A 25,759-nucleotide genomic window follows, 5' to 3' on the forward strand; every position below is an offset into this window, starting at 1 on the left:
CTGTATAGCAGCCCCCCTCCCCTCCAGCCGCCTTATCTATGGGGCATATGTTCCAAGATTCCCAGTGGATGCCTGAAACTGTGGATAGAACTGGAGCCTATGTATACTATGTTTTTTTTTTCCTGTACATACATACCTATGATAAAGTTTAACTTATAAATCAGGACAGTAAAAGATTAACAATAATAATTAATAATTACAACAATATGCGCAGTAAAAGTTATGTGAATGTGGTCTCTCTCTCTCTAAATATCTTACTGTATTCTGCTCACCCTTCTTATTTGTGATGATGTGAAATAATAAACCACCTATGTGATGAGATGAAGTGAGGTAAATGACTTAGGCATTGTGACATAGCCTGTGGCTATTATTGACTTTGTGACCTTAAGTCCAAAGGAAGATCATCTGCTTCCAGACCACAGTTGACCAAGAGTAATTAAAACATGGAAAGCAAAAGAGCAGAGAAGAGGTGGCATGGAGGGGGGAGGGAGGGCAGCAGAATACTGTGCTCTGTTTAGTGATATTTGGGTTACCTATTTGCTATGCATTTTAGTGATATATGAGTGAAATGCTGTGTTTAGTTATACCTAGTGTATCTGCTACTTTGGTCAGTGATAGAAGAGGGGGGTGTGTGTTAAGTTAAAAGATACAAGTGTGTGTGGCACCGTGTTTAATAATATTATGCAAGACACTGTGTTTAGTGTTGCACTGAGCTTGTGCTAATCTGTTTGATGACATATGTCTGAACCGTTGGACTCAGTGGTAGGTGTGCTGCTGTGATAGTGGTATATGTGTCACCATACATATGTGTGAGACAGTCTCTTCAGTGATGCCTGGTGTGGGTGGTATACTTTTAGAGAACTGTCTGCTACTGTGTTTACTTATATATGTGTGGGGAATTGTGTTTATTGGTGTGCATGCTGCTGTGTTTAGTGATATATTTGTGCAAAATATATAGAGAGCCTATTTTTGGTAATACTTTATTTAGTGATATATTTGTGAGCTACTGTGCTTGATATGTACTACTGTTTCAGTGGTAGATGTGTGAGACTGTGTGTAGCAGTGCATGGTGTATGGGCTACTATGTTTGACTACATAGAAACAAAATACTGTGCATATATGACTGGTGTTTGCCAGTGTGTTCAGTGATATGTGTGAGCTAATGAGTTTATTAGTGCCTGGTATGCTTGCTGTTTTGTTTAGTGATATATATGTGAGAGACACTGTTTTAAGGATCACAACTGTGTTTGCTCCTGCATTTAGTAATACTGTTTGAGATACTGTGTTTTGTGAAGATTCATGCTTGTGCTACTCTAGGTAGTGAATTATATGTAAGGACTTGGGTTCAGTGGTGTGTGTGTTAGTATGTTCAGTGATACATGTGTGACACACTGTGTTTCATGATGCTTGTGTATGTGCTACTCTGTTTAGTGTTACATGTGTGAGAGATCATGCTTAGTGGCGTCTAGTATCTTTACTACTATGTTTAGTGATATATGCACAAGACACTGTTTCCAGATAAAATGTAAGTGTTTCAATGTATTTAGTAATATTTGTATAAAACACATTGTTTGGTGGTGCCTGGTGTGTGTGCTTTTGTGGTTACTGATCAGTGAGTGTGTTAGTGGTCTGTGATATCTTTTTACTGTATTTAAGAATATATGTGTATTACATTGCGTTTAATTGTGAGGTATTTGAGACTGTGTTCAGGTATTTTATGTGTGAAACACTTGGTTTGTGTTATGTGAAGCATATTATAATGCATTTAATGTGTGTGCAGTAGAAATTTTTATTAGCATGTATGTGAGACACCTGGCTTAAAGGTATGTGGTGTACATGATAATGTATTTAGTGATGTGTGTTTGAGGTAGTATATTTTTTAATATTGATTAGGTAGTATTGGTTGATGATGTTGTTGAGTAACTATCTTTGATGATTTGCTATCAAGTTTTTTCATCAATTATTGATAGAGCATTGTTGAAGTCTCCAAATATGATCATGGATTTGTCTATTTCTCTTTCCAGTTTTTAGTTTTTATTTCATATATTTTGCAGCTATATTGTTTGATACACACATTTAAGGTTGATGATGTCTTCTTGAGGATTGACCTCTTGTATCATCATATGGTAATGGTAAGTTTCATTGGTAACATGGTAATTTCTCAGGTAATTTTCTTTGCTCTGTAGTCTAATTTAGCTGATGTTAATATAACCATGCTTGCTTTTTGTTATTAATGTTTACATGACATATCTTTTTTCCATCCTGTAGTGAGTTGAATGGTGTTCCCCAAAATGATATACCCATGACCTAAAAGCTGAATGTGACCATATTTGGAAAAAGAGTCTTTGCAGACGTAATGAAGTTAAGGGTATTGAGATGAGGTCATCCTAAATTTTGTGGATGTACCCTAAATCAAATGACAAGTGTCTTTATATCAGACAGAAGAGAAAAAGGAGAAGGACATGTGAAGACAGAGATTAGAGGTATGTCCCCTCAAACCAGGGAATACCTGGAGCCATTAGAAGCTAGAAGAAGCAAGGCAGGATTCTTCTCTAGAGACTTAGGAGAGAGAAGAGTCCTCCCAATATCTGGATTTCAGATTTCTGGCCTCCAAAATGATAAGTCAATAAATTTCTTCTTTTAAGCTACCCAGTTTATTGGAACTTATTACAGCAGCTGTAGGAATCTAATATGTGTCCTTCTACATTCAACTTGCCTGTACCTTTATATTTGAAGTAAGTTTCTTGTAGACATCAAGACATCACATAGGTGGGCCATTTTTTTTTCCAGTTCCCACTTTAATCTCTGTATCTTAATTGTTGTATTTAGACCATTTACATATAAGGTAATCATTAATAGGTTGGGGTTTAAATCTTTTTTTTGTTTTCTCTTTGTTCTTTTTTATATTTATCCTTTTTCTTTTTAGTTACTTCACCTGAGTTTCTTGTATATATTTAGCACTACACTTATTTTATATACAGTGCTTTTGTAGAGCTACTTTAGTAGTTGCTTGGGTTTATATTATATATCTATAACTTATCAAAGTATATTTATGTCATCTTTTAACAGTTCAAGTGAAGTACAGAAACTCTACCTCGTTTTACATCCCTTAACTTCTCTGTTTATAGTATAATTGTGTTAAATATTTCTTCTTTATATATTTAGAAATATATCTGACAGGTATTATATTTTTCCTTTATTATCAAACATAAATTAGAAAGCCCAAATGCAAAAGAAATTCTATTGTTTTTATCCATGTTTTTGTCATGTCCCTTATTCCTTGATGATGTTCCAAGATTCCTTTTTTTATTGCTTTCTTTCAGTGTAGATAACTTCCTTTAGCCATTCTTTCAGAGTAAGCCTACTAATAACTAATTCCCTTAGTTTTCCTTCATCTGATCATATGCTTCTCTCCCTCTTCCTAAATGTTACTTTTGCTGGTTATAGGATACTGAGTTGACAGGGTTTTTTTTTTTTTTTTCAACATTTGAAAAATGTTTAGCATTTGTTTTTTGATGATAAATCTACCATTAGAAATCTTTGTTTTTTCTTATATGTAAAGTATTTTTCTCTGACTGAATCAAGATTTTTTTTTGTTTTGTTTTTAGTTTTCAAAAGCTTGACTATAATGTACCTTGGTGTGAATTTATTTGGGTTTCTTCTCTTTGGGGTTCACTCGGCTTTCTGAATCTGTATTTATGACTTGCCAAATTAAGGAAAATTTCAACCATTATTTATTTGAGTACTTTTCCAATGCTTCTCTCTTTGTCCTCTCCTTCAGGACTTTGATGCCATAAATGTTAGATCTTTTGTTACACAAATCTGGGAGGCTTTGTTTTTTTTCCTCCTCTTTTCACTCCATTTTTTTTTCAAATTGAGTAATTTCTTTCATTCTATCTTTCATTCATGGATTTTGTGTGTTCTTCTTTTATTCTTCTGCTGAGACCATCCATTGAGATTTTTATTTTAGATGTTCAGAGCAGAGCTTTGGAACCTGCCTTCTCAGAGCAGAACTCCTAGTCTTAAAGATCCACTTCTGGGTTAACTGTGGTAATGTTGTGACTTAACATCAGTTAGGATCCAGACAGATTTTCTGCGGCATTATCCAATGTCCACATAGGGCCTTTTCAAACCCAGTACTAATACCTCTTTCCCTTCCACTCCTTTCATATGAACCAACATCCCTGACACTAAGTTAAACCAATAATTGATCCCTGAATTGACTTGAGTCCACTGGTTCTAACAACATTGATAAAATGAGAATCTCTGAATAAGGCAGAAGAAAGATGAGGAATATCAGAAAATATAGCTTCATCAGAACTAGCAAGCCATTTTATGGAGGATGTCAAAAGATAAGTCAGGAATGGTGACTAATAGTAGGTATTTTATCAGGACTTGACAGAGAAATTGGCATTTTAGGAAGATATAAAACACTATTTCTGATATGCCTACTTACATCTGGGGAGGAACTTTGAACACAGAATGTTACAGACTCAGTATTAATTTCACATTGGAACCACATCTTTCTTCTGAGATGATCACCAGATAGTTTACAAATCTGAAATTTCCCAATGGACAGCAATTCTTATAAAATCCTTTCTCCACAGGTCAACAGTGACAAAAATAACCTTCTTCTTCCAAATGGAGGGTATATATATCTAGATAGAAAGTTAGACAGATAGATAATAGATTGACAGATAGACAGATTTCATATATCTATGTATGAAAATAAAAATAAGAAATCCAGTTTTCTCCTATTTACTCAGTTATGGCATTTGCTTAGAGTGCATGTAATTTATCTACTCAATAAATGATGCATTTGACACCTTCCAGGCAGGGTCATTTTTCAGCTGTCTTGTCTAATAATTTCTAATTTTTGATCTGCTTCTGTGTGTTCAGAGCTCTAACTGGTCAAGTTAATGCTGTTCTGGGTCATTTATTTACAAAACAAGCCCTGTTCATAGATTAATCATTTAGTTACCTGAGACCATTGATCTCTCCACTAGTTTATAGATTTCAGTGCTACACTAAGATCTTTTCCTTCTTTGCTGTTGGTATCTCCCTCCCAGACAATTCTTTCTCCTTTTAGTTTCTTACTTTCACAATATTTATTATATCTCTTCCTCTCTTCACATTCAGATAAAACAATCCTTCCTTTAGGTATCTTCTTCCTTTCCTAGGACCTACCTTAGAACAAGAGATGTCAAAATCTATTCTAATTTCAAATAAAAGAAAGAGTTAAGTGAATCTAAATTCTATTTTAAAACTACATTAAAATTTTTAGAAATACATGTGGATTTAGAGAGGGACCATAAAGAAAAGTGGTAAAGGAAGGATGGTGCTTACTTATACTTCCTGGGGACATAATGGATCAGCCCTTTGCTAGCAACTTTACTTACATTATTTTATTTAATTTTAATAGGAAATTGGGTTAAAATGTGGAAACAGAGGTTCAAAGTCCTTATTTATTCTCTCCCAAACCATACTGTTAGTAAAACTGGTATGATGATGGCTACTAGAATTAAATATAAACAATTAAGTTTCCAGCACCCTGATAACATGCATAATATTGGTTAAAACACTATTTCACTTCTTTGGGCCTTATTTTCCTCAGCTATAAAATCAGAATTGAATATGACATGACTTCCTTCTCAGTAGTGCTTTAAGTATAATGAGATGCATATATTTTATCTCAGTTTTGGATAGTTTCCCAAAAGGATGAGCATAAAGTAATATAGGAAACATTCTCATATTAAAAAAGTATGGGCTTGACATACCATGCAAGATTTGCAAAAAAGGTAACAAAAGACAGGGTTTGTTTTTTTTTTTTTTTTTTATAACCCTTAGTTCTATATTCATCTCATAGAATTGTTGAAGGAACTTAGAACAAGGATATATTTGGGAAAATTTGCAATGCTGTGGCATAATATCCCCTCCTCTAGGAAATGGGAATGGGCACTTTTCTCTTCCATCAAAGTCAAGGTGAAAACCTTCAGTGGAACACACTAGACCTTGAGCTGTGAACCCTGAAGTCCCCAGGACTGAGGGACACTAAATATGAAGGACTATTCCTGGCTACCTGCACTTGTGGCAGCATAAAAAAAAAAGATCTGCACTGGGAACTGATGACATTCCTGGAGTTTATTGGAGAAAAAGATAGAAAATCTTTGAGCCAAACACTCTTTAGGTTTGCTGAAGCTAACCTAAATACATTGTCCAAAAGAGGTTCCTGTAATGAATCCAATAGAGAGTTAAGGAGAAAAACTACTGCTTGAAAAACTATGTGTGAGTTTTCAGGCCCAACCATAGGCAATTACAAAGGCTTTACCTGGAAGGACTCACAGAGGAAAGCTGGCCTCCCCATACCAGATTTGGTGCACATCTGGTATGTTATGGTCTCTGAAAGGAGTTGCAGTAAAGGACTCAGGCTCCTGGCCAGGTCTGCTTTTATGCATATTTGGTTCACATGTCTCTTTATCTGATAGTCTTCCTACTGCTGGGCCTTCCTCAGATGCCTAGGCTGAGATCTTACAGCAGGTGGAGATGATGATACTCAAAAAAACTCAAAGATCCTTTTTCCTCACTCTGACACTATATTCAGTACTTTCCTGTTAGCTCTTCCTTCCCACCACCTCACAGGGTTAGATCGTAAGTAAAACAGTAATAGCCTAGCCAGTTAAAGAGAGTGATTAAGTGAAAATCAAACCAAAAAATATGGCTTAACAAAGGCTCTTCAAAATCCAAATGTGAGGTTCTAAGCCCTTGCAATTATGTATTATAGTAGTGACTGCTGTACTTTCCCCCCTTATTCATAGAAGGAGCTCATAATGGTGACTATTCTTTAAAAATAAAGCAATAACAATGTGAATAATAATAATACTTATTTTAAAAAATATGAAATATTCATTTCATATTTGGCAAGTGATACAAGTCCTTGATAATCAGTGAAAAGATAAACATGTTATGCCATAGGAATACAGAAAAGGAGCAACTAACCAGTCTTTTAGTGAAGAAGAATATGCAAAGTGCATTTTTAGCCTTAAAAAGGTGATGTAAAATTTATAGAAGTCAGCTAGGGGTGAAAAAAAAAAGGGCATTCCAGGCAGGAATACAGCATAGATAAATGCTAAGCTACGACATAACAAATTGGGAGCTAAAGATCATAATGGAATGGCTAGAGCCACATTCAAAAATATGTATTGAAGAGAAATGGAGACATGACTATTTTGAGCTTAGGACTTTATCCTGAAACTCACCAATCAACAAAGAAACCAAGTGAGAAATGCATTTGAGAGATAATGTTCTGAAAATGGAGAAAAGAGCCCAGACAGGGATGAAAAAGGAGACAGGGACACCAATGAGGAGGTCACTATGGAAATCCAAATTTTCCATTTCTCCTTGCTCATTCTATTCATTTGGAAAGGGAGGCACAAAATTTCTTGTACTTCTGTACTTTGGTTATATAATTCTCCAATTGCAAGTTCTTTAAAAAAAATTTTTTTTAATTTATTTATTAATGAGAGACACAGAGAGAGAGAGGCAGAGACATAGGCAGAGGAAGAAACAGGCTCTATGCAGGGAACCCAATGTAGGACTCCATCCCGGGACTCCAGAATCATGCCCTGAGCCAAAGGCAGATGCTTAACCACTGAGCTGCCTGAGCATCCCTCCAATTGAAAGTTCTTGCCACTGGGCCATACAACTATTTTTTTTTTATTTTTCCTTTTCTTTTTGATGCTCTGCCTCATGTTGGCACACATGCATACTCACAAATGTGTACCCACAGACATTTATTACAAAAGTTATTTTGTGTTAGGGCCTTGCAGGTTTCTCACCTTCCTTTCTTAAAAGGAAGGTGAGAGTAAAATAATATTCTAATAATCTAGTTTCAGGCTTTGCACGTAGTAGGTGTTCTGCAATTGTAGACTATTGATGGTGAAGATGAAAGAGAAAGCTAAAAGTGAAACAGTAGAAAAAGGAAAAAACATAAAAAGCAAAGAAAATAATTGAAACACATCTCTTATTTCACTTGATTGAATCTAAAGGTCCCATTCATCTACACTTCCATTCCAGGTCCTTCCATAACTTAAGTGTGGCTGAGGTCTATGACACATAGTCCCTGTCATCATCTAAGTCATATTGCCTGGAACTCTACCATGGGAATTCTTCACACTTCACCTTACTAAGTAGAAATCCATGGAGATATGTACTAGTACAAAGATGGGCTCTGCATTTGGAATGTTTTATCTCATGTATCTCCCTCTATCTCTGGATAGCTAAATAAAGCAATGGAATATAGGTTTCTAAACCAAATCTAGAGTGACATTTTTAACATAGTATGTGAGACAGAACCACCTGGACAAATCTCCAATTATTATGGCCTATTTCCCCACTAAATTCAGCACTCAGTAAAGAAAGCTTCAAGAACATGACCTGTCTTGGGAAGAAACTCCATTTACATATGCACACACGCACACTTACAAATACCACATTTTATTTATTCAGCTGCCTTTTATGTGCTACATATTTGCATATATTGAGCATTATGGCACATATTAATCTCAAGCTCCTTCCTGAGCTCACACCTTAGCTGCTTCTAAACTAAGATCCAAATACGTCTAGAGAACTATAGGGGAAGACTGCCAGTGTGCCTACTGTTTTGATAAACTCTTGTTGTTAAAGTTTGAAATGAAATCAATGTATCACACTTTAAAAAGAATGGCGATTTTATTTTTTTTTTTTAATTTTTATTTATTCATGATAGGCACACAGTGAGAGAGAGAGAGGCAGAGACACAGGCAGAGGGAGAAGCAGGCTCCATGCACCGGGAGCCTGACGTGGGATTCGATCCCGGATCTCCAGGATCGCGCCCTGGGCCAAAGGCAGGCGCCAAACCGCTGCGCCACCCAGGGATCCCATGAATGGTGATTTTAAATACAGGGTTTTGTCTTAGAGTATAATCAATCCCACAGATACATAGGAGATTCCTACAGCAGGATGATTTAATCCATAAACTCAAAAAATGAGTACTGATCATTTACAGTAGGCCAGGCCCTCTGCTAGGTTCTGAGGAGATACTGAAGAAAAATGTTGACAAGTCTAACAATTCTGATTTTAAGAGCTATGGGGAAACTTTAGCATGGAACGTGAAGTCCTCAAGAAATTAGTAAGTTAAAGGAGTGTTTTCCAATAAATTCTGTAAAGCCTGAAATCATAAGATACCAACTGAAGTTCTGATGACAACAGTAACCCTCAAAATAATATTAATGTGGCTGAGGACTCCGTGCTGGACAAAGGCATAATGCTACCACTCCTTGTGTCCTCAACTTTTGTATACAGTGTCTGTGGCCTTTATTATTATCATCTTTGGGATGAAAAATAAACCTCAGTGGCAGAGGTGACATGGATACATGTAAGCAAGAGCACAGGGTGACTTCAGTGGCTTTGGATATACATCTTCCATTTTTTTTATGATACAATTACAGTCTAGGAAATTTCCCCACAGGGGGACAAAGAGAAAACAGCAGTTTCTTCCTAGTTTAAGTAAGAAGACTGATCCTTAGTGTGCATGGAAATCATCCCCTGCAATGTGTCCTTCTCTTAGAAGAAACTTGAGTTCATCTGATTCTGGCAAAGTTCATGGAACAAGTGGGTGTGGCCAGAGAGTAACCATTTATTATGTGGCCAGGAAAGCAGAAATTTATAATATTGCTTATATTTTCTTTGGTCAAGACTTTTTCTTTGTGATTTCAAATTGGCTTCCATTTCATGTTGGAGGGAAGGGAGAGAAAGAATTTAAGCTAGTGCATTCCCAAGATTGATAATGGTGCTGGTAGCTTGAAGAATATTCCTGAAATTTCTTGATATATTAGAAGAGAAGGAATTAGGAAGGTTAAGGAAGTCTGCAGAGGTTACCTCAAGTTCAACAGTCCCAGCCTTCCCACTGGCAAACTCCAGCTCCTGAGACATGGCTGTAGCCAGATGTTATAAAACCACAACAGTGTGTCAGAGTAGACAGGTGAGATACACATCCTTATTCACACACCACTCACAGATTGACACTCACCCTAAGGTCAATGATTTTATAAGGTAGCCTGTAAACAGACAGTCGAGTAGCTGAGACTCCCATAGCTAGAATAAGGAGTAGTTAAGAGACATTTATGTCCCAGGCATCCCGAGGCACAACAATAATGTTAAACAGAGATTTAGTTCTATTGCAGTGAATTCACAGTGTCAATCAGCCAAGGATTAGAGGTGTTTTTCCCAGAGAGATACAGGAACAATGCAAGTATCAAATATATCAGGTGACTAACAGGCAGTGTAGCATCATGAAAACAAGCTTCAACTCTAGAACTAGAAGTCCAAAGCCCAAATTCTGGCTTGGTACAGATACCAGCGTGGACTCTAAATAATTCCAGCAGGAATCAGGAGGGGCCTAAGGACAGTGTTCTCTTCAAAGTGCCAGGCACATATGCTTGCTCGGCCTCAGCATAATCTATCACTTGCTATTATGTAAATGCAATCCCAAGTAGCAATTTGTGAACCAGACCTATAATTCTGTGTGATTCAGGTGCTATGGCTGGATCCATCCCTAGCTTTTAATCTGTACATTTTATTCACTAGAAGGTGGCATGATTGGATTTTCAATTCTGTTACTGTGAGTTTTTCTATTAGTAGGCCAAATGTATTTCATGCCATTGCCCTCAGTGATTTCCCACTAAAATACAGACTACAAATATTTCAATCGAGTTGCAATTAATAGATCATACTCTAACCCTTTCCTTAAAACTGGGACTAGTATATATAAGTTTTCATACCATTATTAAAATATAGCATAACAATTTGGAAATTATTCAGTGAAATTTGGGTAATGGATTGATTATTCTTAGAGAGTTTCTTCCCCAAGTTGCTATGTGACCTTGCCTTGAAGGAAATCAGTCAGATATTTTGACATTTTTAAATGTGTGTCCAAGATGACCACAATAATAAGAAAGTATTTAATAAATTACTTTGTTTTAATGATAAAATCAACTTATCCGAAGGCTTTCATATAAATTTTGTGGCTTACTGATGCCAAAAGCATGTAAATGAACTGACTAGACCCTTGGGATCTAGAAATATGCATACTCCCTTTAAAGATACCTCTCAGAGTAATATTTTTGATACTTAAAGTTATAAACTTGGACCTCCAACCATCCCATCCTCATCTCTCTGGAGCTCAACAAGCCCTGAAGTGATCCTTTAAAAGCCCACACATGAGCAGTTCTTGGATTCTTGGTAGGTGTGAATGTCTCAGATGAGAAATATCAGTATAATTATGAGATTAAATAAGATGAGGAAAACAGAATATCTTTGAAGAAGAAATAGTAGATAAGTCAGAATAAGAAAGACAAATATGTGGAATCTAAAAAACCAGACAAATGAATAAACAAAAAGCAGAAGCAGATGTGTAAGTACAGAGACAAACTGATGGTTGCCAGAGAGAAAGAGGATGGGGGGATGGGCATAATGGATGAAGGGGAGTAAGAAATACAGGCTTCCAGGAATGGAATAAATAAGTCATGGGGAGTGCAGCATTGGACATGTAGTCAATAATATTTTAATAGTATTGTATGGTGACAGATGGTAGCTACACTTATGGTGAACTATGTTATATATTGAAAATAATGTAGCACTGTGTTACATTACACTGAAATTTTAAAAAAAATATTAGAAAAGAAATCTTTTTTCTTCATTTTTAAAAATTTTATTTATTTATTCTTGAGAGACACAGAAAGAGAGAGGCAGAGACTTAGAGAAGCAGGCTCCATGCAGGGACCCTGATGTGGGACTCAATCCTGAGACTACAGGATGACACCCTGGGCCAAAGGCAGGTGCTCAACTGCTGAGGCACCCAGCATCCCTCTTTCTTCTTCATTTAAAGAAGGATCATTACTAATATAGGTGCACCTCTGCATACCCCTCCCTATGCTATTAACCACATGCCCGCAGATATAACTAATAATCTGAATTTAATATTCATGATCTCTTACTATTACTGCATGCATACATACGTGCCTGAAATGACACATTGTTTTACTGTTGCCATATGTTCTAGCATTGCTTTACATATTTTAAGACTACATAAAAGGCATGATATAGTTCATATTGTTCATCAACTTGCATTACTCATATAGTGAAGTCATGATGTATCTCCCAACTCTTTCAAGGTTAGGAAACTTACTGCCCAGCTGCTGGGAGTGCAGGGCCTAATAGCTCTCAGCTGTCATACCTCTCTAGAAATTACCCTCTGCTGAAGAGAGTGCCTTCCCTAAATTCACACTCTCCCAAAGCAGCCTGCTCAATAGGGAGTATAAAGACCTAGCCCCTTAAACCCAACTCAAGAACTTTTGAAAGGCCATCTCAATGCCATATCTCCCTATGGAGGGTCAGAAAAGCCTTTTTTGAGAAGAACAGTTAATGTACAACCTGAATCAAACTGTAAGGAAACATCAGACTTTCCCAAATTGACAGATATTGTGCAAGATAACTGGCTTATAGTCTTCAGAAATATTGATGTCATAAAAGACAAAGAAAACCTAATGCAGTGTTCCAAATTAAATAGACTAAAGAGACACAACAACCAGATGAAGCATATAATTGCGGTTTTTCTTTTTGCTATAAGGAAATTATTAGAGTGATTTGTAGTTTGCATAGCACTTACCATAGAACAAGCATTGTTCTAAGTAATTCATATATATATATATGAATATATATATATGAATATATATATATACACATATATATTCATTTAATCCTCATGAGAACCATATGAGTTAGGTATGATTATTATGCTTATTTTACAGATAAGGAAATTGAGGCACAGGGAGCTCAAGTAACCTACCTAAATAATGCAGTGAGTGAGAGGCAAAGCTAGCACCAAAAGAGGACACTGCACATGGGCTCACTATTCTTAACCACAGTCTCTACTGCTCATCATAATAAGGTCATCATTTCATACACTTTGATTTGGCAAAGACTAAAAAGCTTATCATCAGCTGATGGTAAAATTGTGACAAAATCGGAAGTCTCATGTTTTACATATTGTTATTTGATTAAAACCAATTTGGAAAGCAATTTAGCAATCTGTAATAAATTTGAAGATGCAAATACTATAAAAGAACAATTTAAGTGCTTTGCATAAACACAAGGAGACCTGCATAACAATACCAAAAACAACTTTGTCAGTAACACCCTATTGCTCCATCAGTACAACAGGAGATAAACTGTTGTTTAATCACATAACGAATCACAGTAAAATCACAACATAGTGTGATAAGAGGGATCCAAAAACTCAATCATATAAAGCACAGGTCACAAAGTTAAAGAAAAACAGTATTTTTTTTTAGCCTGTAATGTTCTCCACAGTATGAAATTAAAAACTATAAAATATTGATGAAAGAATTGCAGAAGACACAAATGAAAAGATATTCCATGCTCATGGATTAGGAGAATTAATATTGTTAAAATGTCTGACTATACAAAGCAATCTACAGATATCAAAAATACCAACAGCATTTTCCATAGAACTAGAACAAATAATACTAAGATTTGTACAGAACCACGAAAGAGGGATCCCTGGGTGGCGCAGCGGTTTGGCGCCTGCCTTTGGCCCATGGCGCGATCCTGGAGACCCGGGATCGAATCCCATGTCAGGCTCCCAGTGCATGGAGCCTGCTTCTCCCTCTGCCTGTGTCTCTGACTCTCTCTCTCTCTCTCTGTATGACTATCATAAATAAAATTAAAAAAAAAAAAAAAAACACGAAAGACCCCAAAGAGTCAAAACAATCTTGAGAAAGAAGAGCAAAGTTGGAAGTATCACAATTACAGGTTTCAAGATATACTACACGTTTTTAGTAATCAAAACAGTACGGTACTACAACAAAAATAGACACATAGGTCAGCAGAACAGAAAACAGAGTCCAGAAATCAACCCACAATTATATGGTCATTTAATTTATGTCAAAGAAAGCAAGAATGTAAAATAGGGAAAAGATAGTTTCTAAAATAATTGGTGCTGGGAGAGCTGGACAGACACATGTAAAAGAATGAAACTGAACTGCTTTCTAACACCATTCACAAAAACTCAAAATGGGTTAAAGATCTAAATGGGAGACCTGGGGGAGGAGCAAGATGGCGGAAGAGTAGGGTCTCCAAATCACCTGTCTCCACCAAACTACCTAGAAAACCTTCAAATTATCCTGAAAATCTATGAATTCGGCCTGAGATTTAAAGAGAGACCAGCTGGAATGCAACAGTGAGAAGAGTTCGCGCTTCTATCAAGGTAGGAAGACGGGGAAAAAGAAATAAAGGAACAAAGGCCTCCAAGGGGGAGGGGCCCCGCGAGGAGCCGGGCTGAGGCCGGGGCGAGTGTCCCCAGGACAGGAGAGCCCCGTCCCGGAGGAGCAGGAGCTGCACCGACCTTCCCGGGGGAAAGGGGCTCGCGGGGAGGTGGAGCAGGACCCAGGAGGGCGGGGATGCCCTCGGGCTCCCGGGGACAGTAACAGCAACTGCGCGCCCAGGAGAGTGCGCCGAGCTCCCTAAGGGCTGCAGCGCGCACGGCGGGACCCGGCGGGACCCGGAGCAGCTGAAGGGGCTCGGGCGGCGGCTCCGCGGAGGGGGCTGCGCGGCCCCGGGAGCAGCTCGGAGGGGCTCGGGCAGAGGAAGAGGCTCCGTGCGGAGGGGGCTGCGCGGTTCCAGGAGCAGCTCGGAGGGGCTCGGGCGGCGGCTCCGCGGAGGGGGCTGCGCGGCCCGGGAGCGCGAATCCACCAGCGCAGGCTCCGGAGCACAGGGCGCCGGGACACAGCCCAGGATCCCGCCTCCCCCGGGACAGGCAGAGGCCGGGAGGGCCCAGGACAGCAAGGACGCTCCTGCCCCAGCTGAGCACATCAGCGGCCCCGCCCCGGAGCCTCCAGGCCCTGCAGACGGAGTTCCTGCCGGAGCTGAATCCAGGTTTCCAGAGCTGCCCCGCCACTGGGGCTGTTCCTCCTGCGGCCTCACGGGGTAAACAACCCCCACCGAGCCCTGCACCAGGCAGGGGCACAGCAGCTCCCCCAACTGCTAACACCTGAAAATCAGCACAACAGGCCCCTCCCCCAGAACACCAGCTAGACGGACAACTTCCAGGAGAAGCCAAGGGACTTAACACAGAATCAGAAGATACTCCCCGGTGGTTCTTTTTTTGTTTGTTTGTTTTTGTTTTTGTTTTTGTTTTTGTTTTGTTTTGCTTTTTGATTTGTTTCCTTCCCCCACCCCCTTTTTTTCTCCTTTCTTTTTCTTTCTCTTTTTCTTCTTTTTTTTTTTTTTTTTTTTCGTTTTTTTTTTTCTTTTTCTTCCCTTTTTTTTTCTCTTTCTCTTTTCTTTCCTTCTTTCTCTCCTCTCTTTTTCTCTTTTTCCCAATACAACTTGCTTTTGGCCACTCTGCACTGAGCAAAATGACTAGAAGGAAAACATCACCTCAAAAGAAAGAATCAGAAACAGTCCTCTCTCCCACAGAGTTACAAAATCTGGATTACAATTCAATGTCAGAAAGCCAATTCAGAAGCACTATTATACAGCTACTGGTGGCTCTAGAAAAAAGTATAAAGGACTCAAGAGACTTCATGACTGCAGAATTTAGAGCTAATCAGGCAGAAATTAAAAATCAATTGAATGAGATGCAATCCAAACTAGAAGTCCTAACGATGAGGGTTAACGAGGTGGAAGAACGAGTGAGTGACATAGAAGACAAGTTGATAGCAAAGAGGGAAACTGAGGAAAAAAGAGACAAACAATTAAAAGACCATGAAGATAGATTAAGGGAAATAAACGACAGCCTGAGGAAGAAAAACCTACGTTTAATTGGGTTCCCGAGGGCGCCGAAAGGGACAGAGGGCCAGAATATGTATTTGAACAAATTCTAGCTGAAAACTTTCCTAATCTGGGAAGGGAAACAGGCATTCAGATCCAGGAAATAGAGAGATCCCCCCCTAAAATCAATAAAAACCGTTCAACACCTCGACATTTAATTGTGAAGCTTGCAAATTCCAAAGATAAGGAGAAGATCCTTAAAGCAGCAAGAGACAAGAAATCCCTGACTTTTATGGGGAGGAGTATTAGGGTAACAGCAGACCTCTCCACAGAGACCTGGCAGGCCAGAAAGGGCTGGCAGGATATATTCAGGGTCCTAAATGAGAAGAACATGCAACCAAGAAGACTTTATCCAGCAAGGCTCTCATTCAAAATGGAAGGAGAGATAAAGAGCTTCCAAGACAGGCAGCAACTAAAAGAATATGTGACCTCCAAACCAGCTCTGCAAGAAATTTTAAGGGGGCCTCTTAAAATTCCCCTTTAAGAAGAAGTTCAGTGGAACAGTCCACAAAAACAAAGACTGAATAGATATCATGATGACACTAAACTCATATCTCTCAATAGTAACTCTGAATGTGAACGGGCTTAATGACCCCATCAAAAGGCGCAGGGTTTCAGACTGGATAAAAAAGCAGGACCCATCTATTTGCTGTCTACAAGAGACTCATTTTAGACAGAAGGACACCTACAGCCTGAAAATAAAAGGTTGGAGAACCATTTACCATTCGAATGGTCCTCAAAAGAAAGCAGGGGTAGCCATCCTTATATCAGATAAACTAAAATTTACCCCAAAGACTGTAGTGAGAGATGAAGAGGGACACTATATCATACTTAAAGGATCTATTCAACAAGAGGACTTAACAATCCTCAATATATATGCTCCGAATGTGGGAGCTGCCAAATATATAAATCAATTATTAACCAAAGTGAAGAAATACTTAGATAATAATACACTTATACTTGGTGACTTCAATCTAGCTCTTTCTATACTCGATAGGTCTTCTCAGCAAAACATCTCCAAAGAAACGAGAGCTTTAAATGATACACTGGACCAGATGGATTTCACAGATATCTACAGAACTTTACATCCAAACTCAACTGAATACACATTCTTCTCAAGCGCACATGGAACTTTCTCCAGAATAGACCACATATTGGGTCACAAATCGGGTCTGAACCGATACCAAAAGATTGGGATTGTCCCCTGCATATTCTCGGACCATAATGCCTTGAAATTAGAACTAAATCACAACAAGAAGTTTGGAAGGACCTCAAACACATGGAGGTTAAGGACCATCCTGCTAAAAGATAAAAGGGTCAACCAGGAAATTAAGGAAGAATTAAAAAGATTCATGGAAACTAATGAGAATGAAGATACAACCGTTCAAAATCTTTGGGATGCAGCAAAAGCAGTCCTAAGGGGGAAATACATCGCAATACAAGCATCCATTCAAAAACTGGAAAGAACTCAAATACAAAAGCTAACCTTACACATAAAGGAGCTAGAGAAAAAACAGCAAATAGATCCTACACCCAAGAGAAGAAGGGAGTTAATAAAGATTCGAGCAGAACTCAACGAAATCGAGACCAGAAGAACTGTGGAACAGATCAACAGAACCAGGAGTTGGTTCTTTGAAAGAATTAATAAGATAGATAAACCATTAGCCAGCCTTATTAGAAAGAAGAGAGAGAAGACTCAAATTAATAAAATCATGAATGAGAAAGGAGAGATCACTACCAACACCAAGGAAATACAAACGATTTTAAAAACATATTATGAACAGCTATACGCCAATAAATTAGGCAATCTAGAAGAAATGGACGCATTCCTGGAAAGCCACAAACTACCAAAACTGGAACAGGAAGAAATAGAAAACCTGAACAGGCCAATAACCAGGGAGGAAATTGAAGCAGTCATCAAAAACCTCCCAAGACACAAGAGTCCAGGGCCAGATGGCTTCCCAGGAGAATTTTATCAAACGTTTAAAGAAGAAATCATACCTATTCTCCTAAAGCTGTTTGGAAAGATAGAAAGAGATGGAGTACTTCCAAATTCGTTCTATGAAGCCAGCATCACCTTAATTCCAAAGCCAGACAAAGACCCCGCCAAAAAGGAGAATTACAGACCAATATCCCTGATGAACATGGATGCAAAAATTCTCAACAAGATACTGGCCAATAGGATCCAACAGTACATTAAGAAAATTATTCACCATGACCAAGTAGGATTTATCCCTGGGACACAAGGCTGGTTCAACACCCGTAAAACAATCAATGTGATTCATCATATCAGCAAGAGAAAAACCAAGAACCATATGATCCTCTCATTGGATGCAGAGAAAGCATTTGACAAAATACAGCATCCATTCCTGATTAAAACTCTTCAGAGTGTAGGGATAGAGGGAACATTCCTCGACATCTTAAAAGCCATCTATGAAAAGCCCACAGCAAATATCATTCTCAATGGGGAAGCACTGGGAGCCTTTCCCCTAAGATCAGGAACAAGACAGGGATGTCCACTCTCCCCACTGCTATTCAACATAGTACTGGAAGTCCTAGCCTCAGCAATCAGACAACAAAAAGACATTAAAGGCATTCAAATTGGCAAAGAAGAAGTCAAACTCTCTCTCTTCGCCGATGACATGATACTCTACATAGAAAACCCAAAAGACTCCACCCCAAGATTGCTAGAACTCATACAGCAATTCGGTAGCGTGGCAGGATACAAAATCAATGCCCAGAAGTCAGTGGCATTTCTATACACTAACAATGAGACTGAAGAAAGAGAAATTAAGGAGTCAATCCCATTTACAATTGCACCCAAAAGCATAAGATACCTAGGAATAAACCTCACCAAAGATGTAAAGGATCTATACCCTCAAAACTATAGAACACTTCTGAAAGAAATTGAGGAAGACACAAAGAGATGGAAAAATATTCCATGCTCATGGATTGGCAGAATTAATATTGTGAAAATGTCAATGTTACCCAGGGCAATTTACACGTTTAATGCAATCCCTATCAAAATACCATGGACTTTCTTCAGAGAGATAGAACAAATTATTTTAAGATTTGTGTGGAATCAGAAAAGACCCCGAATAGCCAGGGGAATTTTAAAAAAGAAAACCATATCTGGGGGCATCACAATGCCAGATTTCAGGTTGTACTACAAAGCTGTGGTCATCAAGACAGTGTGGTACTGGCACAAAAACAGACACATAGATCAGTGGAACAGAATAGAGAATCCAGAAGTGGACCCTGAACTTTATGGGCAACTAATATTCGATAAAGGAGGAAAGACTATCCATTGGAAGAAAGACAGTCTCTTCAATAAATGGTGCTGGGAAAATTGGACATCCACATGCAGAAGAATGAAACTAGACCACTCTCTTTCACCATACACAAAGATAAACTCAAAATGGATGAAAGATCTAAATGTGAGACAAGATTCCATCAAAATCCTAGAGAAGAACACAGGCAACACCCTTTTTGAACTCGGCCATAGTAACTTCTTGCAAGATACATCCACGAAGGCAAAAGAAACAAAAGCAAAAATGAACTATTGGGACTTCATCAAGATAAGAAGCTTTTGCACAGCAAAGGATACAGTCAACAAAACTCAAAGACAACCTACAGAATGGGAGAAGATATTTGCAAATGACATATCAGATAAAGGGCTAGTTTCCAAGATCTATAAAGAACTTATTAAACTCAACACCAAAGAAACAAACAATCCAATCATGAAATGGGCAAAAGACATGAACAGAAATCTCACAGAGGAAGACATAGACATGGCCAACATGCATATGAGAAAATGCTCTGCATCACTTGCCATCAGGGAAATACAAATCAAAACTACAATGAGATACCACCTCACACCAGTGAGAATGGGGAAAATTAACAAGGCAGGAAACAACAAATGTTGGAGAGGATGCGGAGAAAAGGGAACCCTCTTACACTGTTGGTGGGCATGTGAACTGGTGCAGCCACTCTGGAAAACTGTGTGGAGGTTCCTCAAACAGTTAAAAATATACCTGCCCTACGACCCAGCAATTGCACTGTTGGGGATTTACCCCAAAGATACAAATGCAATGAAACGCCAGGACACCTGCACCCCGATGTTTCTAGCAGCAATGGCCACTATAGCCAAACTGTGGAAGGAGCCTCGGTGTCCAACGAAAGATGAATGGATAAAGAAGATGTGGTTTATGTATACAATGGAATATTACTCAGCTATTAGAAATGACAAATACCCACCATTTGCTTCAACGTGGATGGAACTGGAGGGTATTATGCTGAGTGAAGTAAGTCAGTTGGAGAAGGACAAACATTATATGTTCTCATTCATTTGGGGAATATAAATAATAGTGAAAGGGAAAATAAGGGAAGGGAGAAGAATTGTGTGGGAAATATCAGAAAGGGAGACAGAACGTAAAGACTGCTAACTCTGGGAAACGAACTAGGGGTGGTAGAAGGGGAGGAGGGCGGGGGGTGGGGGTGAATGGGTGACGGGCACTGGGTGTTATTCTGTATGTTAGTAAATTGAACACCAATAAAAAAAAAAAAAAAAAATGGGAGACCTGAAATCATAAAAATCCTAGAAGAAAACATACGTAGTAATTTCTTTGACAATGGCTGTAGCAACATTTTTCCAGATATGCTTCCCAAGACAAGGGAAACAAAAACAAAAATAAATTATTAGGACTTAAAAAAAAAACCCAAAAACATGAAACTACAAGAGTGATCATAATGAAGAAAATCCCAAATCATTGTTTTTTGAAATTCTATAAATTCTATTAGTATTTTCCTTCACACTAAAAATTATTGATAAGGTTTTTGTAAATTTCCAGGAAGAAAGGGCTTTTTAAAATTTTTGATACTAATTTCTAGTTTTATTACACTGTGATTAAAGTATTGTTTATAATATTTCTACCTTATTGACCCTACCAATGATTTCTTTTTTATCTAATAAATGATCAGTTTTTGTAAATATTATGTATACTTGAGAAATCTTGAGATTTCTTGTATCCTCTATTACCTGTGTATAAAATTCAATATAACCATAAGGTTATAAATAATGACTAATACCTGATTCATTATATTTTTTAGGTCTCCTATAGTCTTAGTTAACTTCTCTCATCCCCATGATCTGTGTTTACTAAAGGGAAGCATGTTAGGGGCCCCTGAGTGGCTCAGTGGGTTAAGTGGTGGATTCTTGGTTTCAGCTCAGGTCATTATCTCAGAGTCTCGAGATGGAGCCCCATGTCCTGATCCCTACTCAGTAGGGAGTCTGCTTAAGATTTTCTCTCTCTCTCCCTCTGCCCCTCCTTGCCATACTTTGTCCCATTCTCTCCCCATTTCTCTCTCAAATAGATAAATAAATCTTTTTAAAAATTAAAAATAAATAAATAAAAGGTAGCACATTAGTTTCTTTTTAATGATGTAGTTCTACTCATATCTTCTCACATCACCTGTAGTTTGTTTTGTAAAAGGGTCACTATGCTATTCGATGCATAAACATCCATAACATTGCAAATTGTGGCTTTTAACATTGAAAGGTATCCCTTATATGTGAGCAAGCTTCTTTTACATTATGCTACATGGGAACCCAGGACCTAGTTTCTGATGTTTACCGTGCTAATTCACATTTCTTTTTTATTTCTGACATAGAAAGGTGTACACTTCCATTTGGAGCTTAGATAGGTTTTATTAAATTTATTCTTTATATTATAGTACTACTTGGAATATATTTAGAGCAAATGGGGATATTCAATGTAGGACATTCCATAGCTATTTTGATAGGAATTTATCATCTAATCAACTCTTTTTTTCTTGTTTTGGATTCAATAAACATGGGAAATTTCTGGGTGATGGTATTGTTCTATAAGTCCACTCATTTTCAACTCTTTCATAAGAGTTTCCCCAACAATTATATCTACTCTTTAACTCTCTTCTAAACTTTTCCTTTTAGTCCTCTAACTTCTGCACCATGTAGCATTATTGTCTGTTGCATTACTGATGTACCATTCTTGTGTCATTGGTATAATATTTCAGGGAAATTTAATCTTATCTCCCCAATGCGTACCCAGGCTTTTCAACAGCAGATTCCACTCAGAAGCACCTCTGCTAGCAAGCAAAGCTGGAGACTCTCCCAGGGGCTAACAGTTAGCTTGAAGTGTACTCTACTACAAGAATGAATAACAAATGTGGTTGCATAGTGGGGAGAACAAAGTTATAGTGACTTTGAAGGTGTGCCTTGAACGTTTTTAGAAGACATTAATTCATTAGGCAGATAAGGGGGCAAAGACATTCTAATGAATGGAAAACTTGTCCAAATGCATAAAGATGTGGAAACACATGGCTAATTCAGATAACGGTGCTTGAGTTCAGTGACTAGAGTACAGTGTGGCAGGACATACCATTCAGCAGTAGAGTCTGCTTTTTATCCTGGTAAGGGGTTAGAGTGTTATTCTAATCATTAGGGATATTTAAGGGACAAAGTGATATGACCACAGTTGGCTTGGGAAAAATAACTGTGCCAATGGTTTGGGAAATAAATCTTAGGAGGTATCTCAAAGAAAAAGGCATCAGTAGAAAAGCTGCCTACTGTGGGGCACCTGGGTAGTTCAGTCAATTAAGCAGCCAACTCAGTTTCAGCTCAGGTCATGATCTCAGGGTTCTGGGATCAAGCCCTGCTTCAAGCCCTCTGACCCTCCTCCTAGTTGGGAATACACTCTCTTTAAAATAAAAAATAAATCTTTAAAAAAAGGGAGGGGGGCTACCTATTGTGGCTAGGGGAGAGCTGCCCAACAACTGAATGAAGATAGTCATAGTAGAACTTGGTGAGAGATCATATTTGTTAGCTGCCATGCATGTAGAATAGCTAAAACTTGGTGTCTAATTTGCTGTCACAGAGAAAGAAGACATAGTGATGTCAATATTTCTAGCTATAAAAATTTTCTAAGTGAACTAAAAACAGGAGACAAAATGTTTAAGGGACACAGAGCAGGTTTAAGATTCACATTTGCGGTGACATGAGGAAAAAGAAATTCTCTCTCTCTTTTTCTCTGTTGCCTCCCCCCCCCCAACTTTGCTTTAGCCTCAATATGAAGGGAAACAGTTAAATATCAGGAAAGACCATTGCATTATAAGCTAAGTTTTGTAGGTTTATTCCACTCAGGGATAAATGGAATTTGAAAAATAAAGTTGTCATAAGGTTGAACAGAAGCAAATTAAACTTTCACAAAGGATCTTCTCTTTCACTTTCACTCTCACAATTTTTTCACAGAGGCAGTTAATACTCTAAGCCATAGCATCTTAAGTAAATGAAATGAAGTCAATAATACCAGAGTCTCAGAGGGACAGTGTCCATGGGACAGGATAGGTAATTAATAGTTCAAGTAAGTAAATGGCCAGTATCCAGAAGCAGATTTCATGCAGTACTTATCTCCCAGTCTGAAGATTCTGGAAGGAAATATGGTTAAGATACTCTTAAGCCATTAAATTACATTGTCATTGGAAGCCTGATGCCCTGGGCACTCCCAGAACATATGGCAGAAAAATATCTTGTCTAGAATTTCATTGCCAGCATCAATCCACAGCTTTGAGAGTCACAGCTGCCATGCTGGATGGAGGCCAAGGGCATCTCAGGACTGCCTGTTCTTGTATGAGAGAGATGGAAAGGTTGGGGATTGGTCCCATTAATTTATTTTGATCTTTCAACTGAGACCCTGAATCACAACCACAGCTTAATACTCTGTTTCCCCAGACCTTCTGCTCCATCTTCCTAGTAAAAGTGAAGTGACAGGAGAGACACTGTGACCCAGGGTCAAACATCTATTAGAGGTGTGATGCATGTGGCTTGTCCAGGAAAGCCAAATTTCTTGGTTCTGCTCTCATTTATAATAACTCAGTTTTTAAAAAATCAGGTAATGAATGATAAGTGTGGCAGTTTTGATTTGTTTTAGCCACAGAAGGTACTAGATGGAATATAAACCTTTTTAGGAAGCTATTGAGTGAATAGCAGTTAAGTGAAACTTGAAGGAGTCTTAGCAAAAGATGAAATAAGCAGTTACCTAAAAACATGTAACATGCTTACATGTTTTTAGCACTGAAAGCTGCTCCTTGGGATAAATATTTCATATTTGACCATGAGAGTTGCCTAAAACTCAGCTATTATATTAATCCTTAGTTGGAAATTAAGAAATTACCTCAGTAAAGCCCTTTTGAAGATGAAAATATTATCCTTGTTAGTGGTGTTATTTTATGATGAGCTGGGTTTTTTGTTTTGTTTGTTGTTATTTGATTGTATTCTCATGGGGAAGAGTTTTCCAGACCTTGCCCATAGACTCCTATTCACTGACTACAAGGGATAGAATATTATCAATAAAATTTCAGCCAGTTTGGTTATTTGAATTAATCACTTTTACATAATAGTAAAATAGCACTGAGAGAATGACAAAGGGGCCTCTATATTTTATTAGGGGAATCAGGATGGAGAAGGCAGGATGGAGGGACCAAAGGCCAGAAGCCCTAGCCTGAGAAGACACAGGGACTGGAATGGAGTTATGGTAAGACCAGGAATAACAAGAAAACATAGAATGGGGTGTGAATGTTGTCTTCCATAATGCCTAGCATGTAGTAGATGCAAAACGAGTCAAATTCATGTTCAAACATTGTCTTCCAAATAACATCTGATCTATATATTCCACTACTGATAACTATCATTAAAACATTCCATCTACTTTTGAATATGCAAGCTTCTCTCTGAATTTGCTTGCATTATATGATTTTTCTGATTTATTTTCTACCATTCTGCATTTTTAGTACATTTGAATTTTAGACAATGAAGAAACAATGTGTTTACTGCTTTCTTTTATCTTTCCTTCAGGGACTTAAGTTCGTAGAAGGTTTATAACTTGATGAGAATCAGGCTGAGAATTTCAACCTTAATACTATAAGACATTTCATAATATAAGTAAAATCTTTCTGGATTACTTCCTTGTGTGTTTAGCTTAGTGGATATATTATTTTATTCTGATATTTTATTGTTTTAAAGCACACAGAAATTTAACTGCAATAAATGTGTGCTTGATAAGTGATTGAATAATTAGAAGTATTTCAGACTGGCAGAGCACAAATAAGAAAACAGAAAAAGCTCACTATACTAATCCTGACTACGATTGAAATGAAATGTATGAAATGATAGAGCAACATTTTTGAAAGGAAAGGCAATTAATCTTCTTCATAAATTCTCTATGGCATTTATGCTACTTCTAATTTGGAAAAAAAATATGTCAGATACAAATGTATATGAAAAATTCCATCATATTCATGCTTTAGTTTGGAAAGAATATGGAAAGAACCTGAGATCGTATCAACAAGAAAACTTGTTGTACTCACCAAAGTGCAGTTCTTCCCCTTGGATTTTGTAAAAGTATCAGATTTGTGAAGTTACTCAATGTCAAAGAATTGGAAAATCTGTAAATTAAAAATGAGATATCAATCGAGGAGAATGTTTTGTATCCAGAGCCAGATAAAGAAGTGAATCTTGCTTTACGGGGTCACATCTATGCCTCCATTTTTTTCTTTGGTTTAGTTTTCTCCCCTTTATTTCATGAGAAGAAATGATTCAGCACCTTATAGGAAATATTCAAATAAGACAAGGTTTGTTTTTAGGTTACTCGTGACTTAGAGCACAGCCTTCATGGGGATTGAAGTTAGTTCAAAGGTATCACTGTGAACTACATAAAGAAAAGAGAGAGAGCAAGATGGAGTAAGGATCCTGAGATGGAGGGTAGCAAACCACTGGTTTGGGTCTGGCACAATGCCTAACGTGTATTAGGAGTGCAGCAAATTTGAGGTGAATAAA

General features: G+C 37.9%; 1 long non-coding RNA gene across 3 annotated transcripts; it reads left to right on the plus strand.

The window, feature by feature from the left end:
• The first annotated feature begins 382 nt into the window (after nucleotides 1-382).
• On the plus strand, nucleotides 383-25,759 carry LOC140600671 (uncharacterized). 3 transcript variants are annotated; one of them, XR_012003846.1, is made up of 4 exons: nucleotides 383-469; nucleotides 2,025-2,483; nucleotides 24,372-24,458; nucleotides 25,567-25,759. It is a non-coding gene; the product is annotated as an uncharacterized lncRNA (long non-coding RNA). The 3 variants fall into 3 exon arrangements; XR_012003845.1 differs by having other exon boundaries at nucleotides 2,025-2,132; XR_012003844.1 differs by having other exon boundaries at nucleotides 384-469; nucleotides 2,055-2,132.

This window comes from Canis lupus, chromosome 12, assembly GCF_048164855.1.
Source record: "Canis lupus baileyi chromosome 12, mCanLup2.hap1, whole genome shotgun sequence".
NCBI lineage: Eukaryota > Metazoa > Chordata > Mammalia > Carnivora > Canidae > Canis > Canis lupus.